Genomic DNA, 25,019 nt, shown 5'->3' with positions numbered 1-25,019 from the left:
GCTATTAGAACACATTTTTATTTAATTGCTGAACCAAACAATGTTTGGATGCAATATGCAATGTTAACTATGACACTTCAGAATAATCCTGCAAATGCTATTGCAAATATTAGACCTCTGATATGGGATAGGGCTGGAACGTTTAGGAAATTAAGTTCTCATAGGATTCCTATAAAGGAAGGAAATGTTGTCAGCCTATTTGGGTTTAAAACTTCACACAGGCCCCAGGGACAAGTCTAGCATTGTGATCAAGTTCAAGATGTGGAAGAGGTCACAGCAGGCAAAGATGTTAAGGGGCAGGGAACCCGCAGGCAAGATGGCTACAAAACTGTCCAGCATGGACAATATAGCTCCAAAAGAGGAGGCTAAATGAAATCTAGGAAATGGTGGAAGGAATGAAGACATTAGAAAAAGAGAAGATTGTCCACGATGACTTTGAGATTCTGAGACTGGTAATCCTCCCCCAAAGTACTTCTTTTGGGTCTGCGAATGAATAGGGGTGGAAGCAATTACAATTCCTAAGGGCAACCAACATTGATGTGTAGGTGGATGGGAGTGTGCATGCATGTGTGTACATTTCACATGTTGGAACTAATCAGCTAATTCCTTGTCTACAAGCTTCTAATCTACTCTTTTCAGATCAAGAAAAAGATGCAGATTGCCCAAGGAATGTAATAAGTATATGTGAATATACTTATATGTGTGATGATACTCAAGTCTTGAAAACAAACTGAAATAATGTAATTTGCATTTTAGGTCATAATAATTTTGTTTCTTACTTAAGACCTATACAAACTTTTGCATTTGGGAACACGTAGACCAAATAGATGGTTACCAAATACTACAATGGAAAATCAAATAGCATTAAGGAGAACAGTGTGCTTTTTCCTATAGACTCATACAATGCAGTTCAGTGAAATTAAATTGCATTCTATGGGTCTACACTGACCATATAATGCAGTTCCAAATTGCATTATATAATAATAATAATAATAATATAATAATAATAATAATAATAATAATAATAATAATAATATGCTTTATTTATAACCCGCCCTATTTTCCCAAGGGGACTCAGGACAGTTTCCAATGAAAGTAACAAATCTGAAAATATTCAATGCCAAAAAACAGACAAATAACAAATCCAAACAATTGATAAATTATCTTAATATAAAATTATAAAACAATCAAAAATAACAAAAAATTAACATAAATAGACATGACACAGCACATCACACACATTTACAATATGATGATTTCTTTAAAGTTGAACTAAAAGGCATTAAAAGCAAAGGTGGTTTCCAACATCCAACGTGCGGAGGTAGGTGTCCAAGGTACCTAGACGAGGATATATAGACACATACTAGTCCTCTTCCTGGCAGTGAAGATCCAGCCAAAGAACGAGGGAGTTTTTAAATATATGTTTGCGAACATACCTGGAAGCTGCTCAACATGTAATGGTTGATCATATACATCCTCATAAAGTATGACAGAACAAAAGGGGGAAAGCCCTAGACATAGCATGCATAGCACAGAAGTCTGCAGGAAACTAATTGATTAAACCCCGATTTGTCTAATAGTGAGTAAAAGGGGTAAAGATGAATGCTTAATTGGGAAGTATTTTCCAAAAGTGGAATTGCCAGCAGCCCTACCATGGGACTGTGGTTCCCAAACCTGATATTGTTGGACTAGAATTCACAAAACATCTGATCATTGTTGTTGCTGGCTGTGGCATCTAGGAGTTGAAGCACAACAACACCTGAACACCCAAATAATACCATGGGACATTTCAGGATCAAGCAGGTCACATTGTGGACATTGAGTACAGCTGGTGGCTTCCACATCAATGGCCTTTGAATTGGCTCTGGACCAGAGCACCTTTAAAGTACAGAGGAAACTGAAATGGATTCACACCCCACTGACATGACATCTATCACTGATGAGAATGCTGAGGAGCAAAGGCAATTGGTCTATAGTTCTACAGACATTTAATATTAGTGACATAGGTCATAAGACCCAAGGTTAAGTCATTGTTACTTTTCATGTCCTGCCTGTTGCAGTTAGTGCATGTGTGAATGCATTTTAGAACACTTTCATGCATTTTAAATCTAAATGTCTAGCAGCAACAACCTAGTTGCTGCTAGACAAACGGTTGGATGGCTCTACATCTGCAAAAGTTGTTATGCAGCAGTAACACTGATCTAGGTTGTTTTTAGGTTAGCTAAAGGCAAAACAATGGCACATCTGAGCCAGGGATTAGTCTCCGAAACTGTTCCAAATCCAAACTGCCCCTTCCACAACACTAGAATTATAGTGGGAGGTGGGGAAAGGGATGTCCAAATGAAGCTTGTAAAAAGGAATGATGGAGATAACAAAGTGAAAGTGGGTAGGAGAGAAGGAGAAACTCAGTGTTAAAGTATGGAAGGAAGTTTCACAATTAGTAACTTTTGGCTGATGTTGACAAGAAGGTAGAACACAGGCAGAACAAAATTGTCTGCTGCAATATCAGTCAACCATTTACCACCAGATTTGTGAGTTTAACTTTTGAAGGTTTGATTATTTGCGAATTTGATTAGTATGTTTTCTCTAGGAAGCTCAAAGCCCTTCAGAACAATGTACGGTCAATTTCTGCTGGCATTAAGGAATACTGGGAGTTGCAGTATTTGAAGGGATGCACTATTCCCACCTTTTGTATAGGCATAAAAGACTTGGCTTAAATTCTGTATCTTGCCTCTTTTCCCTTTGCCATTTATAACTATATTTTATACTTGTTTAATGCTACCACAAATGGAGGGCGAAAGGGAGAAACGTGTCAAGAGGAAGGCACATCAAGCCAAACCTGACCGGGACCACCTTCCATCTGGAAATTGATGTCCTCACTGTAGAAGAACTTTTGGATCAAGAATAGGTCTCTACAGTCACCTAAGAATCCACCGCCAAGTGACAACCATTGGAAGACAATCATACTCAGATACAAGTGATCGCTGATCAAGATCACGATGACTGGGACATGTTGATTATTCATGCCCAGAGGTGTGAGCATCATTCCTACACATATACAATACAAAACACTGAAGAGAGTGGTGTTGTACACCTGGCAGGTGTGTGGGTGTGTGTGTGTGTGGGGGGGGGGGCTAACTGATACAAATTTAAGCTATTTGCATTAATTAGAGAGTAATAGTTGATTTTACTGTTTTAATTATAGTGATATGCTTCTCTGTAATCCTTATGGGTGAAGGGCAAAAATGTTTTAATAAATAATAAAATATTGATTTACTGTCAAGATTGTATCTCGAACATTGATTTGTCTTCTAACAGAGGAAAGAATTAACGACCCTACACTGTTGCTGAAAACCAGTGATGGCTTGCTACACCAAGGAAGTTTCCATCTTGTCTAAAAGAGGTTGTGATGTGGCCATTATTTGGGAGGGGGAATCCTCCCTGGATCCCACCACAATAGAGAACTTTCAGACAGCTTCAAATACCTCTTTTTTGATCAAGGTATTGAAGTGGGGTGGTTTCTTAGCTGTGAGTATTCCTGGATAAAACAGATTATTAAGATCAGTGGTCTCCAATCTTTTTTTTTTTTTTTGACCAGGGATAACTTGTCCAGGGACCACTTGACCAGGGACTACTCTCCAACATTAGTAACAAAAGGGTTATTAATCAGTTTTTGGTCAACTTTGGATTTGGTTTGGGGTGCTGATTCAGAAAATTGCATTGGATAGACCACATCAGCTCTAGTTTCTGATACAGAACTTATGACATCCAGTAGTTGCCATCTGCTCACTCACAGAAAACTTTATTTATTTATTTACAGTATTTATATTCCACCCTCCTCACCCTAAAGGGGATTCAGGGTGGATCACAATGTACATGTACATGGCAAACATTCAATGTCATACGACATACAGAGACAGAAACAGAGACACAGAGGCAATTTAACATTTTCCAGTTTCCGGCTTCCTGAGGGTATGCTCAATTCCGGCCACAGGGGGAGCTGCTGCTTCATCATCCACTGTGACACCGAGTCCTTGATGGTTTACTTCCTCATAATCTAGAGCTGATGTGCTCTATTCAATGCAATTTTCTGAATCATCACCCCAAATAATCCCAGGAACAGGCCTAAAAACAAAGACACCAAGAAAAAAATATTTTTGGTTGGACTGTGTTATCTGTTTTAGTTTATTATCTGGATTTTGTTAATGCTTGTGTTAAAAAAGAAGGGTCAGGGGATGAGGTTGAGGGGCTAAACGGGGTCTTACAAAGGGCTGCGTTCCCATTACAACTCTTGTGTTTGGAAATGGGAGCTAATAACAACAACAACAACAACAACAACAGCAACAACAACTTTGGGGGACTAAACAGGGTCTTACAAAGGGCTGTTTTCCCATTACAATTGATGTGTGGCAATGGAAACTAATAATAATCATAATAATAATCATAATAACTACTTTGGGAGACTACATAGTGTGGACAGCATAGAATCAGATATTCCAGTTCAAAGCAGATATTGTGGGATTTTCTCCCTTGATATTCTGGGTTATATGGCTGTGTGGCAGGGCCCCCAATTTAGATTTATGCTTCTTCACAGGAGAGAGAGTTTAGGTAACTTTGGTGAATGATCTAGGCAGGGAACTAGACTAAGTAAGTATGTACTTGTTGGTTCTGCTAGAACTCTTAGTGGCTTTTGTTACCATCAACCATGTTATCCTTCCTGATTGTCTCTCTGTTATGGGCCCTGGGTATGGGCCTCTGATATGGAACACTGCCAATCAAAGCTGAAAATACTGCACTAGATTGACCAGGCAACCTACTCAGACTAAGGCAGTACATTCCTCTTTTATGTTTATGTACCTGACATGGCCCAGGGTACCTTCGTAACAATAATATTATTGGATGTATTGGCTAGTCTTGAAAGCTATATCCTTCATATAAATGGTGTGTATAATGGTAATCCAAAAAAGTAACTTTCCTAAGATCTGCCTTTCCTAGTAAGAGCAACCAGTCCTTCCAAGGCACAGTATCATGTCCTGATACAGAAAGCAGGCAAACTGTAGGGGAACTTTAATCTTGGTCCTGACAAATGCAATAAAGGGAGCCATTTGACGATCAAACACAAGGAAGACACATTTACCAACCTCAGTGGAAGGAAAGGTTGGATGAGGCTGTCAGCACCGTTGTGATTTGTGCCAGCGATTGGAAGGGGAAGAAACGACAGTTCTGGCTCCCTCTGGTCCTTGCCGATCCCACGTTCCCTCTCTCCTTCCTCAGATAAAACAAAGATGTTGGCTCTTAAATGTAGCTAACTTAGACAGGAATGACAGCTTATCTGTCAGGCTAACATACGACCTTGTGTAGCAGTTACTGCCGGCAGCTCAAAGCTGGATAATTTAATATTCTAATAGAATTCGAACGGCCCTTAAACTAACAGGGATAACAACTCTATTAGCTGGTACACTGAAGAAAGAGGGAAGCAAAAAAATGGCATTGGGAAATAACCAAGGATGCATCAAAGTCCGACTTTGATCAAGAGACTCCGATCACCCAGACTCCCTCTCCGCTCCTCTTCCCCTGGTCTCTGCAATCTATTTCCTGAAGAAAAAACATTAATGAGAATGAGTCAGAGCACAGTAGCAAGAGGGAAGAGAAAATATGTTTGATCTTAGGACCAAAAGAAAGTACCTCGCAAGTTGGAAAACCCTCCTGAATTCAGTGAAGTGAGCCCTTTCAACAAATCTTTGACTTCTTTATCAGGTTCATCTCTAGATAATTAGATCTGAATTTGGTGTAGATCTCTTGCTGAGGATGGAAAAATGACTTCTTGGGACTATATTAACATGATGCCACAGGCAATGTAGTTGCTTTTAAAAAACTAGAGCTAGTTGGAGTATTTTGGGAAATGAACCTTTTTAGGACCTGGCCATTGCAAAGATTGTAGCTCACTGCAGAGAATGATTAATTAATTACAATTGGGACTTCCATCTGGATGCAAGTTTTGTTAGCTTACAGAATGGTGTGGTGGTTTGAGTATTGGACTAGGACTTCTGCAGGAGACCAGGATTCAGATCCTCTGATATGATGAAACACAACTCCTATCAAATACAGGCAGAATGGCCAATGTTGTCAGAAAACTTGGAGGGCCAAAGGTTGCCTAATTGTGAGCAGGGTCAGTATAAGATGTTTTGCTGCCTGAGACAAGTGATAAGATGGGTATATGTGCACAACTGTGCACACACTTCCATGAACAGAAGTGAAATGGACTGGATTGAATATTGTACCAGTTTTGGCAGTAAGAGTGTTTCTGAGGGCAGCAGGCCCCTTTGTAGGTGGCAGAGGATAGACAAGGCAGTACATACATCTCTATAGTTTAGAGCAGTGGTTCTCAATCTGTGGGCCACAGCCCAGCAGTGGGTCACAAGAACAAAAATCAGGTCCAAGAACCTCCTTCCTCTTTATTTATTTATTTTATTTTATCTGCAGAGCTGACCATTACATTGGATAGACCACATCAGCTCTAGATTATTAAATATGGTTTTCTGTGGGTGAGCTGATGGTGACTATTGAATGGCATGTGTTCTGTATCAGAAACTAGAGCTGATGAGGTCTATCCTATGCATATTTTTGAATCAGCACCCCAAATAACCAAACCGAATCTAAAGTTGACCAAAAACTGATTCGTAACCCTTTTGGTACTAATGATGGAGAGTGGTCTCTGGTCAAAGTGGTCCCTGGTCAAAGTGGGCCCTGGTCAAAGTGGGCCTTGGTCAAAAAAAAAGGTTAGAAACCACTGCTTTAAAGCAAAAGGAATGGCCAAGCCAACAAAAAGAAAACCAGGGCAGGGGAAGGCCCATTGATGTCACTCCAGCATTTGCAGCCTGAAGTAGTTGCTCTTTCCTCTTTAGCAGTAGAGGTGACCTTGCCCCTAGACTAGAATACTAAACAACCCACAATTTCATAGCATTGAGCCATGGCAGTTAAAGTGGCATCAAACAGCAATGATTCTACAGTGTACTATACACACACACTGGGTATCAAGACACATTGTGATCTCTCAAAACTTCTACCCTCTCATCCTTTTGCAAACCAATAAAGCAGATGATCTAAATTTGGAGACTTGTAATATCAGCAGCCATACATCTTACCGTAGTACAGTGGTTCTCAACCTGTGGGTTCCCAGATGTTTTGGCCTTCAACTCCCAGAAATCCTAACAACTGGTAAACTGGCTGGGATTTCTGCGAGTTGTGGGCCAAAACACCTGGGTATCCACAGATTAAAAGAAATCTTTCCCTAATTCTATGAAGGTTAGACTATCTTCCTCCCTCTCTGTTTTCTAGAACCTCAGATTCTTTTGCACACAGATCTAACAGCTCATTCTTAGCTGGGGATGGGAAGGGGATAGAGAAACTGTTGGTGCCTCTCCAAGAACCTCTCTTGTGACAAGGGATTATCTCTGTAAATCTTAGCCATAGTTTATACTGAGGAAACATCCATCACCTCTCCTGAAGTGTTATAAGATGAGGTAATTTCCTTAATAAAATACTTGGCTGGCTTAATGAATCAGCATTCATAACATAACACTTAATGCAGTCTAATCCAGTCCTGGGTTTGGGTAGGATTTTCTCAGGAACAAAGTGAACCTGACCAAGGCTTGGGAGCTCCATATCAAATCCTCCACTAACTCTAAAAGTCATATCGATTAATTTACTAATTATACTTAGAGTCAGCCCCCCACATTTGTGGATTTGACTATTCACAGAATTCATTCAAATGTTCTTTCTAGAAATCTCTAGGTTTTCCAGTGTGACTTGACAATCAATGGGTTGCTGTGAGTTTTCCAGGCTGTATGGCCATGTTCTAGAAGCAGTCTCTCCTGATGTTTTGCCCACATCTATGGCAGGCATTCTCAGAGGTTGTGGGGTCTGTTGGAAACTAGGTAATTGGGGATTATATATCTGTGCAAAGTCCAGGTTGGGAGAAAGTATTCTTATCTGTTTGAGGCAAGTGTGAATTCCCCAGTTTTCCAAATTTTCTTTATTTGCTGTTCTGATTTAAGGGTTTTTTTTAAATACCGGTAGCCAGAATTTGTCCATTTTCATGGTTTCCTCCTTTCTGTTGAATTCCAGATGAGAAACAATCAGGACCAGCTAACACCTGCCAACCAAGGATTCCCTCAGGTAGGAAGCAGTCAGGCTTTGAATCTGCAAGGCCATTAAATGCTAATCAAGCTGGCCAATTGCAACATTCACATTTGCCTCCCTGGTAGTTGATCATAGAGTTGTGATGGAAGACGTAGGGATTAACAGAGAGAATACAACATAATTCTATGTTCAACTTCCAGGGGAATCTAGGAAGACCTATATTTTCCTAGTAATGTTATTATATGCAGTTTTTCACCCTTGCAGGAATCCCCAACCCCTACCCCCAGTGACTGTGGAGGGCTGACTGTACTTGTTTAATTGATTTCCTGCCATTCTCCTTGCATGAGACCTAAGAGGGCTTGGGAAAAATTAAGATGGAAAAAATAAAGCAGAAAGGAACTTTTTCATTTGGGGGAGGAATACAAAATCCAGACTAGAACAACTTTCTTATTAAGAGGAAAGGTTATGAACAATCTTTCAAGTGCTCACCATCAGATTAGATGGTTTATGAAAAGAGGATGGAGGAACTGGCCTGGAATTATAATTATAAAGTAGGATTGGGAAAATGTTGCATTTCCAGATGTTGTTGAAAGCATTTTTCATCAGGCTTCAGTAACATAGCCATAGTGAGGAATGTTGACAGCTGCGGTCCAATAACATCTGGACAGCCACACATTCCTCATTCTTGCTGTAAATTCTGCAAGGTTTAGTATCTGAATTGAATGAAGGAAGAGACAAAATCTCTTTGCATCTGAATTGCGAAAGCAGGGCATTTGCTGACAAAGTACTGTGAAGATGAGTTGTTCAGTTGCTCCCACAATTGCTGAGGAGTAAAATTGTTAATATTATCAGCTTTGGCATCATCACCTCTGAGCATCTGTATTAACCCTATTATGGAGATGAATGGGGTGGCTTATGCCCAGAGATATTGCAACAGACTTGTTGAGGACACACACATTCTAGGTCAAGCCCATTAAAGTAAATCACCTCTTTTAGCTTTGGTTTGCAAGGTGGAAGTGATGGAGAATCTCTTCCTTTACTGTGCTACTGCTTAAGCAGCTTTTCTGAAAATGCGGCCTAGGAAGAAGTATAAGCAATTGGGCCAAACCCTTTTGGTTATTTAAGTAATAAGAACATCAGCCCTGGCCTTGTCTTTCTCAACTGAAGAGTATGCCTGTCCTGTTTGGCACAAGTCTGCCCATGCAAAGCAGGTGGACATAGCACTGAATGAAACATGCAGAATCATCACGGGATGCCTTAAACCTACACCTGTTGATAAACTCTACAAGTTAGCTGGCATTTCCCCTCCTGACGTGCGACGGGAAGTTGCTGCTAACGGTGAGAGAAAAAAGGTTGAACATTGTGAAAGCCACCCACTGCATGACTATCAGCCTCCTCCCAGTAGACTCAAATCAAGGAAGGGCTTCATGAGAACCACCACTCCTCTTGATGTTCCTCCAGCAACAGCAAGGGTGTCCCTCTGGGCAGCTAAACCTGGCAATCCCAACTGTATGCCCCCCATGAGGGTCTTCCTCCAGGGGCAAAAATGGCCAATGGCCATGTTGGTGAAGAGATCTTGAAAGCTTAGTCGTAAAAATGTAACTAGTCCTCCAAAAAGAAGAAATCCAAACTCTGCTTATGCTTAACTGATTGTCCATGTTAGTAGCTTTTCATAATTGTTGTCTTCCAACATGGGTTTAATAATAATAATAATAATAATAATAATAATAATAATAATAATAATAATAATAATATCATCATCATCATCATCTTTATTTTTATATCCCACTCCCATCTCCCCCAGGGGGACTCGGGGTGGCTCACACGGGGAACAAATCCAATGTCACATATAATATCAGAACAATGAGTCTGAGCATAGTGCAATATATATAAAGAGGCAAAAATTATAAAGGCTCAACGTAAGGCTCAGGATAAAATATAGGGTGATCAGGAAGAGTAATCTCATTTAAAAATAAAATCTACAAGAAAGGAGCATCGATAAGGTGCGAAGGCTGTGACAACCACATCTCTAACTGGGGCTATTCAATCAAAAGCATTTCGAAATAGCCATGTTTTGAGGTCCTTATGAAAAATGGACAGAGAGGGTGCCAGCCTGATCTCCTTAGGGAGGGAGTTCCAGAGCTGGGGGGGGGGGGCACTGCTGAGAAGGCCCTCTCCCTTGTCCCCACCAACCACACGGAGACGGAGGTGGGAGCGAGAGAAGGGCCTCCCCAGACGATCTCAAGGCCCATATGAGTTCATAGGGGAGGAGGCGGTCACGGAGATAAGCAGGTCCTAAACCGTTTAGGGCTTTATAGGTAATAACCTGCACCTTGAATTGGGCCCGGAAACTTATTGAAAGCCAGTGGAGCTGTTTATAAAGGAGGGTTGACCGCTCCCTATAGCCAGCTCCTGTTATCATCTTTGTACCAACAGTAGTTTCAGAACCGTCTTCAAAGGCAGCCCCACGTAGAGCGCACTGCAGTAGTCCAGTCTAGAGGTAACTAAGGCATGGACCACCATGGCCAAGTCAGACTTCATGAGGTATGGTCGCAGCTGGCGCACAAGTTTTAATTGTGCAAAGGCCCTCCCAGCCACCGTCAACACCTGAGCACCAAGCGTCAGCGCTGAGTCCAGGAGGACCCCCAGACTGCGGACCTGCGCCCTCAGGGGAGTGCGACCCCATCGAGCACAGGTTGCCACCCTATACCCTGATCGGCCTTTCGACTGACCTGGAGGACCTCTGTCTTGTCAGGATTAAGCTTCAGCTTGTTAGCCCTCATCCAGTCCATCACAGCGGCCAGACACTGGTCCAGGATCTGAGAGGCTTCCTTGGAATTCGGTGTAAAGGAGTAGTAGAGTTTATTCCAGTCACTTCACTTAAGTCATATCTTCATTTCTGAATTCCTATTCTGAGAATTAAGAAGCCTGTTTCGAGTTACGTTCCATTATATACAAGGTATTGTAGGTCAGCCTGTGTTAATGCCTGATGTCAATGAGGATTTTGAGCCGGTGTTTGTGTCTGATTCTGGGCCTGTGTCTGATTGCAATGGGGATGATGGTATTGTCAGGCCTACAGTGCAGCCAGAGGCTTTTGTAGAGCAAAGATCGGAGCCTCAAAGTCAAATTTCTGAGAGAGATCACTTTTCTGACAAAGATTCTTCAGACACAGATGCAGAGGCTGGCAGACAGACAGCAAGACTTCTGCAAACAAAGAAGCAAATCCTAGTTTTTTTGCAGGTCAATTCGCCTTCAACAAAAAAGAGTAGATAAATTATCTGCTGAGAAAGTGAAATGAAATGCATTTCTCTCACTACAGAAAACTTTTTAAGGGAAAGGTTTTTAGCTTGTGGGCCACTGGGGTCATCGTTGGTTAATCAAGTCAGTCGAGTTTATTCATGCTCTAAGTTTTGGTCTCATGGACCTTGTCATGTCAAGTTATGCTTTTTGAATTCTTCATGGTTTCAAGTATTAAGTTTATGTTTTATCTTTTGGAGACTACTTTACTTTGTGTTTTTGGATTTTACAAGCTTGCATCCTGTGCTGTTTGAAAATGTGAGTAGATCAATAGGTACCGCTCCAGCGGGAAGGTAATGGTGCTCCATGCAGTCATGCTGGCCACATGACCTTGGAGGTGTCTACGGACAATGCCAGCTCTTCAGCTTAGAAATGGAGATGAGCACTAACCCCCAGAGTTGGACACGACTAATAATAATAATAATAATAATAATAATAATAATAATAATAATAACTTTATTCTTGTATCCCGCCTCCATCTCCTCGAAGGGACTCAGGGCAGCTTAGCATTACATACAATAGTAATTAAAACAATAATTTAAATCAATATAGCAAAGGTATAAACAACATAACATAACAGTTACTTTAAAAGCCTGAGCGTCGATTGCTACATACAGCAGAGGGTGACTAGTGCAAGAGCTCCGAAAGATCCATAGGTAAAATCAGGGCAAATAGGGAAAGAACAAGGGAACAGTTCTATTAAAGTGATAAAACACATAGAGTGAGGAACAGTGTTAAAGTGTCATACATATTTGTAAACAGATTGCATGTCTGATGGGCTTATTCACTCAAACGCTCACTGGAACTTCCACGTTTTCAAACCTTTACCTTTACCTATCCTGTGCTGGCTTTTTGTACCATGGAAGTGATGAACTATTGCTCAAGTTTTGAAGTAACCCTTTTGGACTTTAGCTTTTAATCCTTTTTATTGTTTGGCTATTTTATATATTCTTCAATAAACTGCTTGCTAATAATACCCAGCTGCTGTGGTGTTAATTGGTCAAAAGGTGTAGTTCTGGTCTACAACACAAGGAAAGGAAAAGATTTGTGTTTTTCACCTTCAAAAACATACCAAAGCCTTTTTTAAAAAAAACAGTATATTTACACTATATACTGTAGAACATTTTTTCTCAGGCTGATGTGGAGGGCTGGCAATTATTATTTTCCAATGTACCAAGTATCAGTATTGAACTTGTTCCTATTGGGTACAATTGTTTCTTTCTTTCCTGGAAACATACCAGGAATCAATAGCCAGTGGCTCAGAGACCAGCACCAATCCACTGACCCATGACTTTAGGGACAGGAGTTTTATTATTTTAATTATCTCCTTTATTTTTGGATTATTTTTGTCAAACGTGTGCATGTGTGATGCTGACAGCAGCTGCTTATATGATCAAAATTCTTTAAGTGGAGAATAAGATATGGAATGGCCCAAATAATGATATTAAAAGCATGTGACTGTGGATTTTTAATTGAAATAGGCAAAAGGCAAGGGATGCAATTATAGGCAAACAAGGCCCCCCAACAGACAGGTGCCAGAGCCAGGAATAGAATCCAGGTGTTTAGTCTGGGAAGCTCCCAGGCTATTAATTGGACACCCACTGAGCCCCTTTCCTTACTCTTTTATGAACTCTCTTATGGCTCTTGCTTCTGCCTGCAGTTTGTATTACTGAAAGTCTAAAATACTGGCTGAAGGTTAGACAGATGCAGCCCCGCACAGACAGATCTCTAGGTGTGTGCACAGCACCCATAAATAAGGGGAATGCCACTGGATGTGATCATTGTTGTGCCCCGGGGAGGAAACAGCTATTAGAGCACTTACCGACATAGCATTGTGTTACCTTGATAAGCCTGCTGGAGCTAGTGGTGGCTACAAGAACCAGAAAATTGCTGATTACTTCTTTCCCGCTGGGGTTGTTTGGAATTACCTGCCAATGCATTCTTGCAGTGGAGAGAGAGAGAGAGAACAAGTGAGAGAGCTGCTCAGCACGGGGAAGGGGGGATATGGTGAAAAGACAGGGTTGTGCCGCTCTTGTATGCACTGTGATGGATTGCAGAAGATTTGTCCTTGCTGATAACTTGGGCACCAAGGCATAGCTTTCTCCTGGTGGGACATTGTAGCTCACCAGCTTTAGAGACAAGAAGCATGTTGAAGCTCATCTAAGAGGCTAGTTGGTGCAATCCCGCCAAGGCTAGTCCCTCATTATTTAAAAAAGGAAAAATAATACACTCAGATACATGTGTTTTCTACAGTGATGCTCCTTAAAGCCTCAATCTGTCAACAATGCCATATACTGTCCTGAGGTAATTAACAGGGATAATAAAATGAATTGTGTAGGAAATGAAAGCTCAACAGGTAGGTTTCAGGAAAAACATGGTTTCCAAATCATTTCATTGGTATGGTAATATGAGAGAAAGGATGGTAATGTGCTAATTTCTGCACTAGGAACTCAATATGACATAGGCGAACATGGTTGACAAGTAAGGATGTGGATTAGACTTCCATGAATCCTAATGTCTGAGCTTAATCAGACCTCATTTGACCAGTTTTTGTGCTTCTTGAAGTGAAGCAGACATTCCTCTGAAGCTGACACAACTGAAACGGATCCACCTCCACATTTACATGGAGCAGGGTGAGAAAAAAAAACCTTATATTCTTGGTTTTGTTTTTGTAAAAATGCACAGAGAGGGATATTGGAGGGCAAGAGGATAGAAATGAGTGATTGATAGGTCCATCTTCAAACACTAGAACATATTTTAGAAAGGGTTCTCTAAGTTCTTTGAGATGGGAAAATACCCCATACCCTCCTCTACCACTTTTCTTCTTTCGGTTTTCACTAAAAATATCTCAATACTGTTGCATGATGATGATGATGGAGAGGTGAGGAGGGGGAGCATTTGCCTGAAGGTTGGAGAAAAAGAGTTTGTGAATTCTGTTGTAACTTTACCTTCCTTTTCCCACAGTTCAGCTGAATAAAAGGCTTCTTGGAGAAACACATGGAAAACAAAGAAGGTACATAAGCAGTGACTGCAGCACTATGAAATTAAAGACAACTCAATCCAACTATGGAAGAACAGATGGCTGGCTATGGAAGCAACAGAAGAGGCTCCCCTTTGCAATGAGCATCCACCACTGGATAGTAAATTTATAAGAATTTTTTTACTAGTAAAACTTGAAAGCTGATCATAAAACACAAGGAAAAGGATGTAGAACAAGCCTGATGTTCACTTCCCCCTCCTGCTTGCCTGTCAACTGATGAAGCCAAGTGTCACCTTACAGACAACTTAATCCCTTTGGTCATGCTTCTCCCTTAAGCCAAGGCCACTTGGACTGCAACAGAAGTTTGACAGCTTTGGCTACGTCAACATCACACCTTGCACAGACATTGACTCTGGGGATGGTTAATTGACCCCAGCATGGGACCCCTGCACCTGGAACTCCCCCAGACCTCCCTGCTCTGATGGATGTTTTGATCTCTGTATTTTCCACAAGTTTCTTTACTACATCAGGCAGATTGACTTGATTTTATCTGGAAAGGTGCCTCTGTTTTCAGTGTAGCTTGCAAAAATAAGTAAAATAAATAACGTACAGCAAAGTAAGCTTTCCTACCTGTTCTTTCTTCCTCCAGACATAAGCTGGTCCCTGGCCCCTTCACCAATATCATAACTCTGAAGCCAGCAGCTGCCCGCATTTACCTAGAGATGTTAAATCCAGCAGGAAATGCCATCACACTTACAAAACTATTACACCCTGTGGCGATCAATATAATATTGGCGTCACTTTCCCAGAGCCCAGTAGCATGCTGATGGCTAAGAACAGCCTTAACTGCCCCACGCGGAAGGACCTGGACCGCCAACCAGACACGCTCAGAAATAGAAGTTGGGCCAGGTGAACGGATTGAGTGACAGCCATCATTCTTGGGAGTTTGGGCAGCTGGCACCCCCAACTGCGCGGCAGCCGCCAGTCACATGTCTGCACATGATTCCCATAGAATTGGAGCCACTGGATGGAAAGTTGCAATATGACACACATCTCTTTGACCTTGGCTGTGGGAACAGCACAATAGTGACCAGTTCTGGGGCTGTTCTGGAATGGATCCATCAAGCGACTATCTGAGCACATCTATTACTGATATACTACAATTAGGAAAGTGGGAAAGTTGAAAGGCATAAATACCAGATGAGGTGATTGATAAAAGCTGCAACACAGCAGTAACAGCGTGGCAAAGAGGCTGACCTAGTGCATGTCCAACAGAAAGCTATATAAGGTCACAAACTTACCACAAGTGAGTCAACCCCATCAAGGGAATGCCTTGGAATATAACCAAAGAGTAAAAATGTACTCTCTTGCTCAAGATCATAAAAAAACATCATGAGTATGCTCTGGAATGAATGCAAAAAGCACATATGTCTAGAGACCTGCTCCATTGCATAAGCCTGATGTCATAGTCTCACAAGGATGACCATACATACAGATATATAAAATTTGAGCAGCAAGCCCAGTATGCAAACAGGTGAACAGCATTTTATTTAGATGTTTCAACCTACCTCCTGGACCAAGCTCAGAAAAGAAATTCAGTTATACGAGTATCTTGTTCAAAGATGGCATATGAGAACACAAATGGTGTTGCTTAGCATGAATTGGTTGGAAATTGGTGACACCTCAAACATATCACTCCTCTTTAAGTTGATGCAGTTAAAGAGACTTGCCAGGACATATTTCTGGTGTGTTGCAAATGGTGGTAGTGGTGGGCTTGAATTGAGTTCATATTACTGGTTAAAGTAAAATGCAGCAATCCTGATTTGCATATATTAGCATAATACTTGCATATAGTGATGATTTGCATAATCCATATCTTGTTAGTCCCTTCTTCTGTTGGTTACCTCTTTGAATCTCAGTGACTTCTATTTTCCTTTCTATATTTCTACATTTGCATGAGGTTACACTGACAGTCACCTCTCTCCTTTGAAAAGGAATGTCCTGCTTCCTATGATCCCAGACTGAAGCTCTCTCTTCTTTGTCTTGGAGAGACTAATGATAAATCATGAAGCTTTTTCTTAGTTTACTGAAAAATGCTTTCAAGTCAATGTTGTTTTTCATTTACGACATAACTGGCAACTCACACCTACATTTAAAAAACTTGGAAGATTTATCTAAAAGCAATGTAGTAGTTTCTAGTGTTATTTCTCTTGCTACATCACTTCCACAACTTGGTGTCCTCCAAATGTGTTTGAATATAACTCCCACCATTCCCAGCCAGTATAGTCTGCAGATTATGCAATGCAGTTTTGAAGAAGGAATTCTTTTAAAGTTTGATCTTCTAGTTCTATGGATTCCTGGATGGAACAGATGATCTAGATGAAAAGTGGTATGAAGTCCTTATCTCACCAACCCCAATAATAACAATATTATGTGGGGTGTTTTTTTTTATGTCAGGAGCAACTTGAGAAATTTGAGAAATTGCAAGATCGTGATGCATATTGTTTTGTTTGTTTGTTTGTTTGTTTTGGGGGGGGGGGTCATTGAATGGTTGCTATATGTTTGGAAACCACCCTGAGTCCCTTCGGGGAGATAGAGCGGTTTATAATTGAAAAAGAAGAAGAAGAGGAAGAAGATCTGCTTTGATAATCTGGATTATATGGCAGTGTAGAAGGGGCCTAAATCTACACTATCATATAATCCAGTTCAAAGCAGACAATCTGGGTTTTATGTGGCAGTGTAGATCCAGCCTAAGAGGCCAAACTCTGTTCCTAAATAGGTTTAGCACTTTGTATATTTTCTTTAAAGTTAACCAGAACCTGGAATGGATTCACCATCTTTCTGAAATAGAGCCTCCAAATTGTCACTGTTACCATGACCCAACTCTTTTGACTTTTGCATATTGAAAAGATTTTAAAATACTGTTTGCATCTGAAAGTAAGAGGTTGTAACCTGCAATTCCAAACCCTTGGGTCCCTATCACTCACCCTGCCTCATTTCCCCTCAAGATCTCTCCCTTGATCTAATACTTGAGCCTCAAGGTGATCTGCCTTCTATATGGACCAGTGGATGAATTCAATAGATTCAAATGAATCCACTGCAGTAAGTGTGACTAGACTCTCTATCAAAAGTGAACAGAAACAGCCAGATACATTGTACAAATAGAATAAACAAGTGGAAGTTTATTAATATACAATCAGATCACGCATCAACTGCTAAACTATTTAATCATTCACAGTTCCCCAAAAATTCAGTTCTTGTCCTAGATGACTGTCTTCTCTGTTACTCCTTTTCTTTTGGCTAGCTTTCCCTTATTTCTCTACAATCCTTTCTCCATCTCTATGCTATCTTTCCCCTGTCTGCCTTCTTTCAAAAACAAGTCTCAATTTTATATCTTTTCTCCTTCATCTCCATTGTCTTTCATGGCATTCCCAAAGCTGTGGTTGGCTGGCACCAAGGAAGCTTGCAGACCTCCTCCCTTCACAGGGGTGTATCAATGAATAGCCATAACCTCAAAGAACCCCAAAAAGTGAGAGATGCCTCCTTATTCTCAATACTGAACAAATACTGAATACTGAAAACCATATAATGGTATATTTAGGTACAGAGCTCTCCTAATTTTAAGAAAGGGGAATGGCTAAGATGAGATGGAAATACCATATCCTAAGATCGCTAGCAATTCCCTACAGTATTGTGGGGAAGAGTGTAGCCATAATCTCAGATATGAATGCTAGCAATCCCAACACATATAGCCTTAATCACACAAACCTTTCTTCATAGAAAAATTATGGCTGTCTCATAAGGCAAGCAAGACAGTTGCATTGGATGTGGGTGAGTGGCCAGCAAGAGGCTAAAATACATGTGTGCCACACAACTTGCCCAAAGCATCCTTAGATAAGCCTGCTGCCTTCTAGTGTCAACTGATGTAGTCTCCCATTGCTAGTTGATGTTGCTGTGGATTTCCAGTCCACATGGAAACAGGCAGTAGCAACAAAATCTCATCACTGGACTTCTCTCCAGGGCTGCTACTCAGTATGGAGTCCGATCAAGCCAAAGCACTCATCGAAGAACACATCTCAGATACAGAGAGCCAATTGGATCTAGCCCACGCCCCAATCTTTATTGTCATTGAAGCCAGCAGATATCTCGCCTCCCCCCATGGCATACTTAACAAATCTAGGGGTTCCCAACCATCGGAGGGCCTTCACCCTAGCTCGATGTCATGCTCTTCCATCAGCTGTACTTGAGGGCCAATATAGGAAGACTCCCTACCCAGAGCAACTCTGCCCCTGTGACTAAGAAATAGAAACAAGAGAGCATGTGCTCCTCCAGTGCCTGGTCTACAGGGACATTTGATCTAGACTCATCCTGCCTTTGCTATATAATTGCCCAGGCCGTTCAGGACCATTTTACACCACCCTTCTGCTGTCAGATACCAACTCAGTTATAACCTACAATGCCACCAAGTTTTGTGCAGCAGCACTTAAAATCCGCCGATTGATTATTTGATCCAACAGCTAACAATCCAACTATCAGCTAACTGAAATGTAAATCAGTTATTTTCACCCCAGTCCCCTGGACTTGTGCCTTGAATGCTCAGACTCACCCATCAATCTCCCTCCCTTTCCATCCCTTTTTTGTCCGATCCCTTCTCTAAAGAGTTTTGTGTTTTAGCCTTCAACATACCTTTGGGGTTTTTTTTTAGCCTTTTAGATTGTATGTACATGCTTCTATGAGACTCTACCCCACTTATGCTCGTCTATGACCGTAATAAAGATTTTTATTTGATTTGATGTCACTTTGTTGGGTGTGTGTGTGTGTGTGTATGGTGGGGTTCATGCAGCAAAATGTCATTGGAAAGCCCACTTTCCCCATGATATATGGGCATGGAAGAATTTAGTGATACTGACCAGCTCTAAGGCAGTATTTACTTTCCTCAAACCAAGACAGTGAATGGACCAATCTTTAAATCCAGTTAATTACAGATACTGTCAGAATGCATCTGGTAAACATAATAAGGAAACTGCAAGGCTTTAAAACAAGTCATGTTCCTTCTTATCAGGCAGGCTGAAGGTTCTCCAAAAAGGGAGCCATTCCATTCCTCATCTAAAATCATTGGGGATAATTCAGGGAGTAGCATGGCTGCATGTGCCTCCACTTTCAGCCCTCCCAGAATTCCTGCCCTTTGACCTTCTATGTCAATTGATCTCACAGCTGCCCAACATGTTGAATGCCAATTGTTTTTCCTAGCCTGTTACTAAGCCTTCAAGTGGAGGAAACTGATGAAGACACATGTGCATTTTTACCAGGCTTGATTTTGAAGCGATGGATGAGAGAAGGGGAAGAACAGGAGATAGCATGAAAGCCAAGAGACGTGCTTTCTTGGGAGGCCTACTCAAATCTAATACCCATGTAAACTATTTTGGGAATTCCAGGATGTTATAGAGACTCTAAGACTGCAATTCTATACGCATATACCTGAGAGAAAGTTCCATGGAACACTGGAGAGTTATTGTGTGGGCTGTGCTTGCCATTTTTATTTAAGGGGGTTTGACTACGGTTTGAGAGAACCCGAGTCAAGTTATTCTCTCTTTCTCTGAACCTGACCTATTTTTCAGAATAAAATGCTACCTAGTTCATTTAATAGAAATGGAGATGAGCACCAACCCCCAGAGTCAGACACGACTAGATTTAATGTCAAGGGAAAACCTTTACCTTTCAAAGTTATAAGTATTATTATTTATTCATTTCTATCCATTTTTCCCCATGGGTGGGATTCAAAGCGACGTACAAAAGTTTTAAAAACTCAAATACATATACAGTAGAGTCTCACTTATCTAAGCCTCGCTTATCCAAGCCATTTTTGTAGTCAATGTTTTCAATATATTGTGATATTTTGTTGCTAAATTCATAAATACAGTAATTACAACATAACATTACTGCGTATTGAACTGCTTTTTATGTCAAATTTGTTGTATAACATGATGTTTTGGTGCTTAATTTGTAAAATCATAACCTAATTTGATGTTTAATAGGCTTTTCCTTAATCCCTCCTTATTATCCAAGATATTCGCTTATCCAAGCTTCAGCTGGCCCATTTAACTTGGATAAGTGAGACTCTACTGTACATCAATACATAAAATGCATAATCCCCAATGGCGGATCAGGTGGAAGATAACATGGTACATGGTACAACATTTGTGAAGGTGAAAGAAGGCTGCAACAGATTGAGAAGTCACTGTTGTCATGTTAACCGTGTCACTGGTTGGGACCCTCTCTCTGTGAAGACTGTGTGTTGATCGGCTGTGTACCAACCTCTACACTAAAAAAACTCAGGCACAGGCATCTTCCAAGGAAAATACTACACTTGGAAGGCCATCATACTTGGACAACGAGGGATCACCTACCAGAGAAGAGAGATACCAAGATAAGAATGCTCCATAACCACAAAGTAAACACCTTAAGGTATCAAGTCTCTATGTGGAATGTTTCAAATGCTTAAATAGGCATAGATAAAAGTTTATGATAAAGAGACAAAGTAGCTAGTTTCTCCATTAATTATGAAGAGCACAATTATGAAGAGAGAGTCCTAATATGTCTAGGAAAGCAATGACAGTGGGAATAAAGGAAATGGGGCAGAAGAGTGCGCATTTCTGAAATTACTGTTCAATTGAAAATCCCAGGGTGTATGGGAGGGGGGAATCCAACTGCAAAGAACCTACTTTAAGTGTACAATTAAATAGAGAATAATATATAGAATTACAAAGTAGGGATGTCCAAACTTATGGCTGCAGTCCTATGCACTCACTAAAGAGTAAATCTCATTGAACTAAGGGGAACTGGTGTTTTAAGAAGCATGCATATGTAGAAAGAATAAACAATTATTGAGTTCACTGGTAACAAAATCTCACAACCTCTGAAGATGCCTGCCATAGCTGTGGGCAAAATGTCAGGAGAGAATGCTTCTGGAACATGGCCATACAGCCCAGAAAACTCACAGCAACCCAATTCTTGAGTTCACTGGTCAACAAAAGAGGCGTAATCATAGCTCTGCATATTTCATTAAGAAGAAACTCCTTTAAGATTTGAAATATATTAATAAGGTTGGGTATCTGTTAGCTTTGGCCACGAACCTTTCACACTGAACCCACTGAATGAAGTAAAAAAAAAACCCCCAACAAAAGTCAGTGCAGATCTGATTCCTTCCAGTAGGTGGCAGCAGTGGCATACTAAGACCTCCCAATGAGCCTGCATTGTGCCCCACAGCATGATACCTATGCCATTACAATGCCATCTTGTGGCAAGGCGATGAACTCATTCCAAATACCTTAATGCTTTTGTTGTTGAACCACATATGTAATGTATATTGCAAGAACATCAAGAGACTCTTTTCTATGCTCATTGCTGTGTTATTAAAATTACTTGTAGTTGAAGCCACAAGGAAAAAGGAGAGACAGAGAGACAGGTTTGAAGTTCCCCTGCCCCAATATTCCAGTACGAAAACCAAAATCTTCCAAGGACTGAGTATAGTATTTAAACTGGTTGATCACTAGGTGTTTCAGGTTAAGTGTAAAAAATACAATCCAATATTTTTTATGGGTTGCTGTGAGTTTTCTGGACAGTATGGCCATGTTCCAGAAGCATTCTTTCCTGACGTTTCGTCCACATCTATGGCATAGATGTGGGCGAAACATCAGGAGAGAATGTTTCTGTAACATGGTTATACAGCCTGGAAAATGCACAGCAACCCCATGATTCTGGCCATGAAAACCTTCAACAACACATTGAACATATTTTTATCTTTAAGAATAAGTTAATATACGATGTCTCAGGTTCTCCACTGTGTATTTGGGTTTTCCTATAATTTCGAAGAAATAGCCATCCTACTCTATTTCAGCATAGAATGGGGGGGACGGGGGACAGCAGCACTTTTGAGACTAACTGGTTTGTATTAGCAGTAGCTTTCATGGATATCAATGTACTTGTTTTAGTTACATTGATCAAGTTAGAGGTACAGCCAGAGATTACCAGTATACCAGAAGTGGATTGATATCCAGAAAAGCTTGGGCTAAAATAAACCTGCCAACCTCGAAGGTGTTGCTGCATGCCTTCATTCTCCCCTTTTCATTTCATGCTTCCACATGAATCTGAACCAACTCATAGACGTATGAATAATTTTGCAAGTTGACATAGGATCTATGGAAAAATTTGGGTAAGCATGACACTTAAGAGCATTTGTGTTTGTATGTGCCTTAAAGTTGCCTGCTGACTTACAGCAAACCCATGCATTTCACACAGTTTTCTTAGGCAAGAAACAGTCAACAGTAGTTTTGTCAGTTCCTTCCTGTTAAATATGGCACACAGCATTACAAATTTGCTGGCAGTTTTCCCATCCAAGTACTAACCAGACTTAATCCAGTTTGGCTCTAAGATTGGATGGGATCTGGTGCCTTTAGGGTATTTAGGCCCTAAATTGCCAAATTCCAGGAGGCTATTCACTATGCAATAATAGGCAATAGTGTTGTAGCTGCAGAGTGTAAATGAGTCTCAGGACAGATTACTTCTCCACCTATCTAACCTGTAGTTGCCATTCAAGCTCTCAGATAGAAATATTTGATATTATCTGCTATATGGTCCTTTCATTAGGATATGTTACTGATTGAACGTGGGGTCTTCTTCTAGGGAAGCCTATAACATGCCAAGAATGAATGGTCCTTTCCTTGTGAGCTCTGGCCATTATTGAGGTGGTAATAGCAGTTATTCCCCATAGTAACCTATGGATGCGAGAGCTGGACCATAAGGAAGGCCGAGCGAAGGAAGATAGACGTTTCTGAACTGTGGTGTTGGAGGAAAATTCTGAGAGTGCTTTGGACTGTGAGAAGATCCAACCAGTCCATACTCCAGGAAATAATGCCCAGCTGCTCACTGGAGGGAAGGATATTAGAGGCAAAGATGAAGTACTTTGGCCACATAATGAGAAGACAGGAAAGCTTGGAGAAGATCATGATGCTGGGGAAAATGGAAGGAAAAAGGAAAAGGGATCAAACAAGGGCAAGATGGATGGATGGTATCCTTGAAGTGACTGGCATGACTTTGAAGGAGCTGGGGTGGTGACAGCTGACAGGGAGCTCTGGCAGGGGTTGGTCCATGAGGTCACAAAGAGTCGGAAAGGACTGAATGAATAAACAGCAACAATAGGGGTTATTATTGCATTCCTTTGCTGTTGTGCACCTTCAAATAATTTCTAATCTATGTCAACTGTAAGGCAAACCCATGACAGAGTTTTCTTGGCAAGATTTGGTCAGAAGACGTTTGTTACTGCCTTCTCTGAGGTCGACAGAGTGTGACTTGCCCAAGGTCACCCAGTAGATCTCATTAGGATTCAGACCCTGGTCTCTAGAGTCGTAGTTCAACCCTCAAACTACTACACCATGATGGCGCTTTCACATTCTGCCTTTTGCCAATACTGGGATTTAAGAGAGTTTCTGAATTATCAAAACCATTAGAGACTTAAAACATGTAAAAACTTCAGTTGTTATGTATATGTGCTTTATTTTAAATAATAGCATATAATGTCAAACCTATTTAATAACAATTAAAAGGTAGAATATAAAAAAAATCAGCGAAACATTACAGCCTTAAAAGTTCATCACAGATAAGCCCTAAGAGTGTGTTATAGGCAGCCCAATTTTGATTCATAGAACATTTTCTGGGCTGCATATACTATTAATTTTAGAGTAGAGTACTGCTGAATTTCAGCTAAAAAATAGGGGAAGTCATTACAAAATTCTTATTTTAATGGAATTTTCTAAATTTGTTCCAAATTCATGAAAACTTCCCTGCTTTCTGCTTCCTTTAGTGGGTTCTAGAGATTTTCACTTACAATTCTGCTGCTAAATTTTGATGAAGTTGTTTTTAAGAAATGTATAAATGACTTTGAGATCCATGACTTGCCCACCTCTGAGCAACTGCCTTATTTGAAAGGGCTTTGTTCTATGTAGTCAGTTCACATTATCTCGTGAGCCCACACTTTCCTGCATATCTGACAGCTTTTAGTTCTGCCAGATGGGCAAACAGAAGACATCAAGTGCTTTGCATGAAAATGGTGGTAATCCACTTAGGCAACCACACTCCTGTCAATAGCTGAGACTGTATACATGCATGGAAGTAGTTTATAATGATCTGCCCATCGAAGTCTGAGAAATATTTTAGAATATGCCGTGCTTCATTAAGAGGGGCTGCTGTTTTATTTTATCTTGATTTCTGTGAAATAACAACCACCCCTTTGATACTGCACTGAGAATCAATGCCATAGATTAGAATCCCAATGTAAGCATTAGAATACACTGAAAGAATAAGCAACATCCATGGGCACAACAAAGTTTATCTGCAGAATTCTGTCCAGAACCTCAACAGAATATGGGTGACAAACCCTACCCCATCTAAATACTGCAGTTTCACTTACCTTTAATTCAGAGCACATCAAGGGCTAACAAAATCATAGTTAATTACCATAATTTTGCATATGGGTCCTTTTAGAGTTTTGGTAAATAGTCTATGTGCATGTTTGTGTACTCCATGTGGGTCTTATCCAGCGGAG

General features: G+C 40.7%; 1 long non-coding RNA gene across 1 annotated transcript; it reads left to right on the top strand.

Annotated features, from left to right (window-relative positions):
* The first annotated feature begins 11,827 nt into the window (after positions 1-11,827).
* On the top strand, positions 11,828-19,212 carry LOC134297795 (uncharacterized). The gene is made up of 2 exons (XR_010004666.1): positions 11,828-14,072; positions 14,404-19,212. It is a non-coding gene; the product is annotated as an uncharacterized LOC134297795 (long non-coding RNA).
* The last annotated feature ends 5,807 nt before the right edge of the window (positions 19,213-25,019 follow it).

Source organism: Anolis carolinensis, chromosome 3 (assembly GCF_035594765.1).
Source record: "Anolis carolinensis isolate JA03-04 chromosome 3, rAnoCar3.1.pri, whole genome shotgun sequence".
Classification (NCBI taxonomy): Eukaryota; Metazoa; Chordata; class Lepidosauria; order Squamata; family Dactyloidae; genus Anolis; species Anolis carolinensis.
This window is presented reverse-complemented; position numbering and strand designations above follow the sequence as displayed.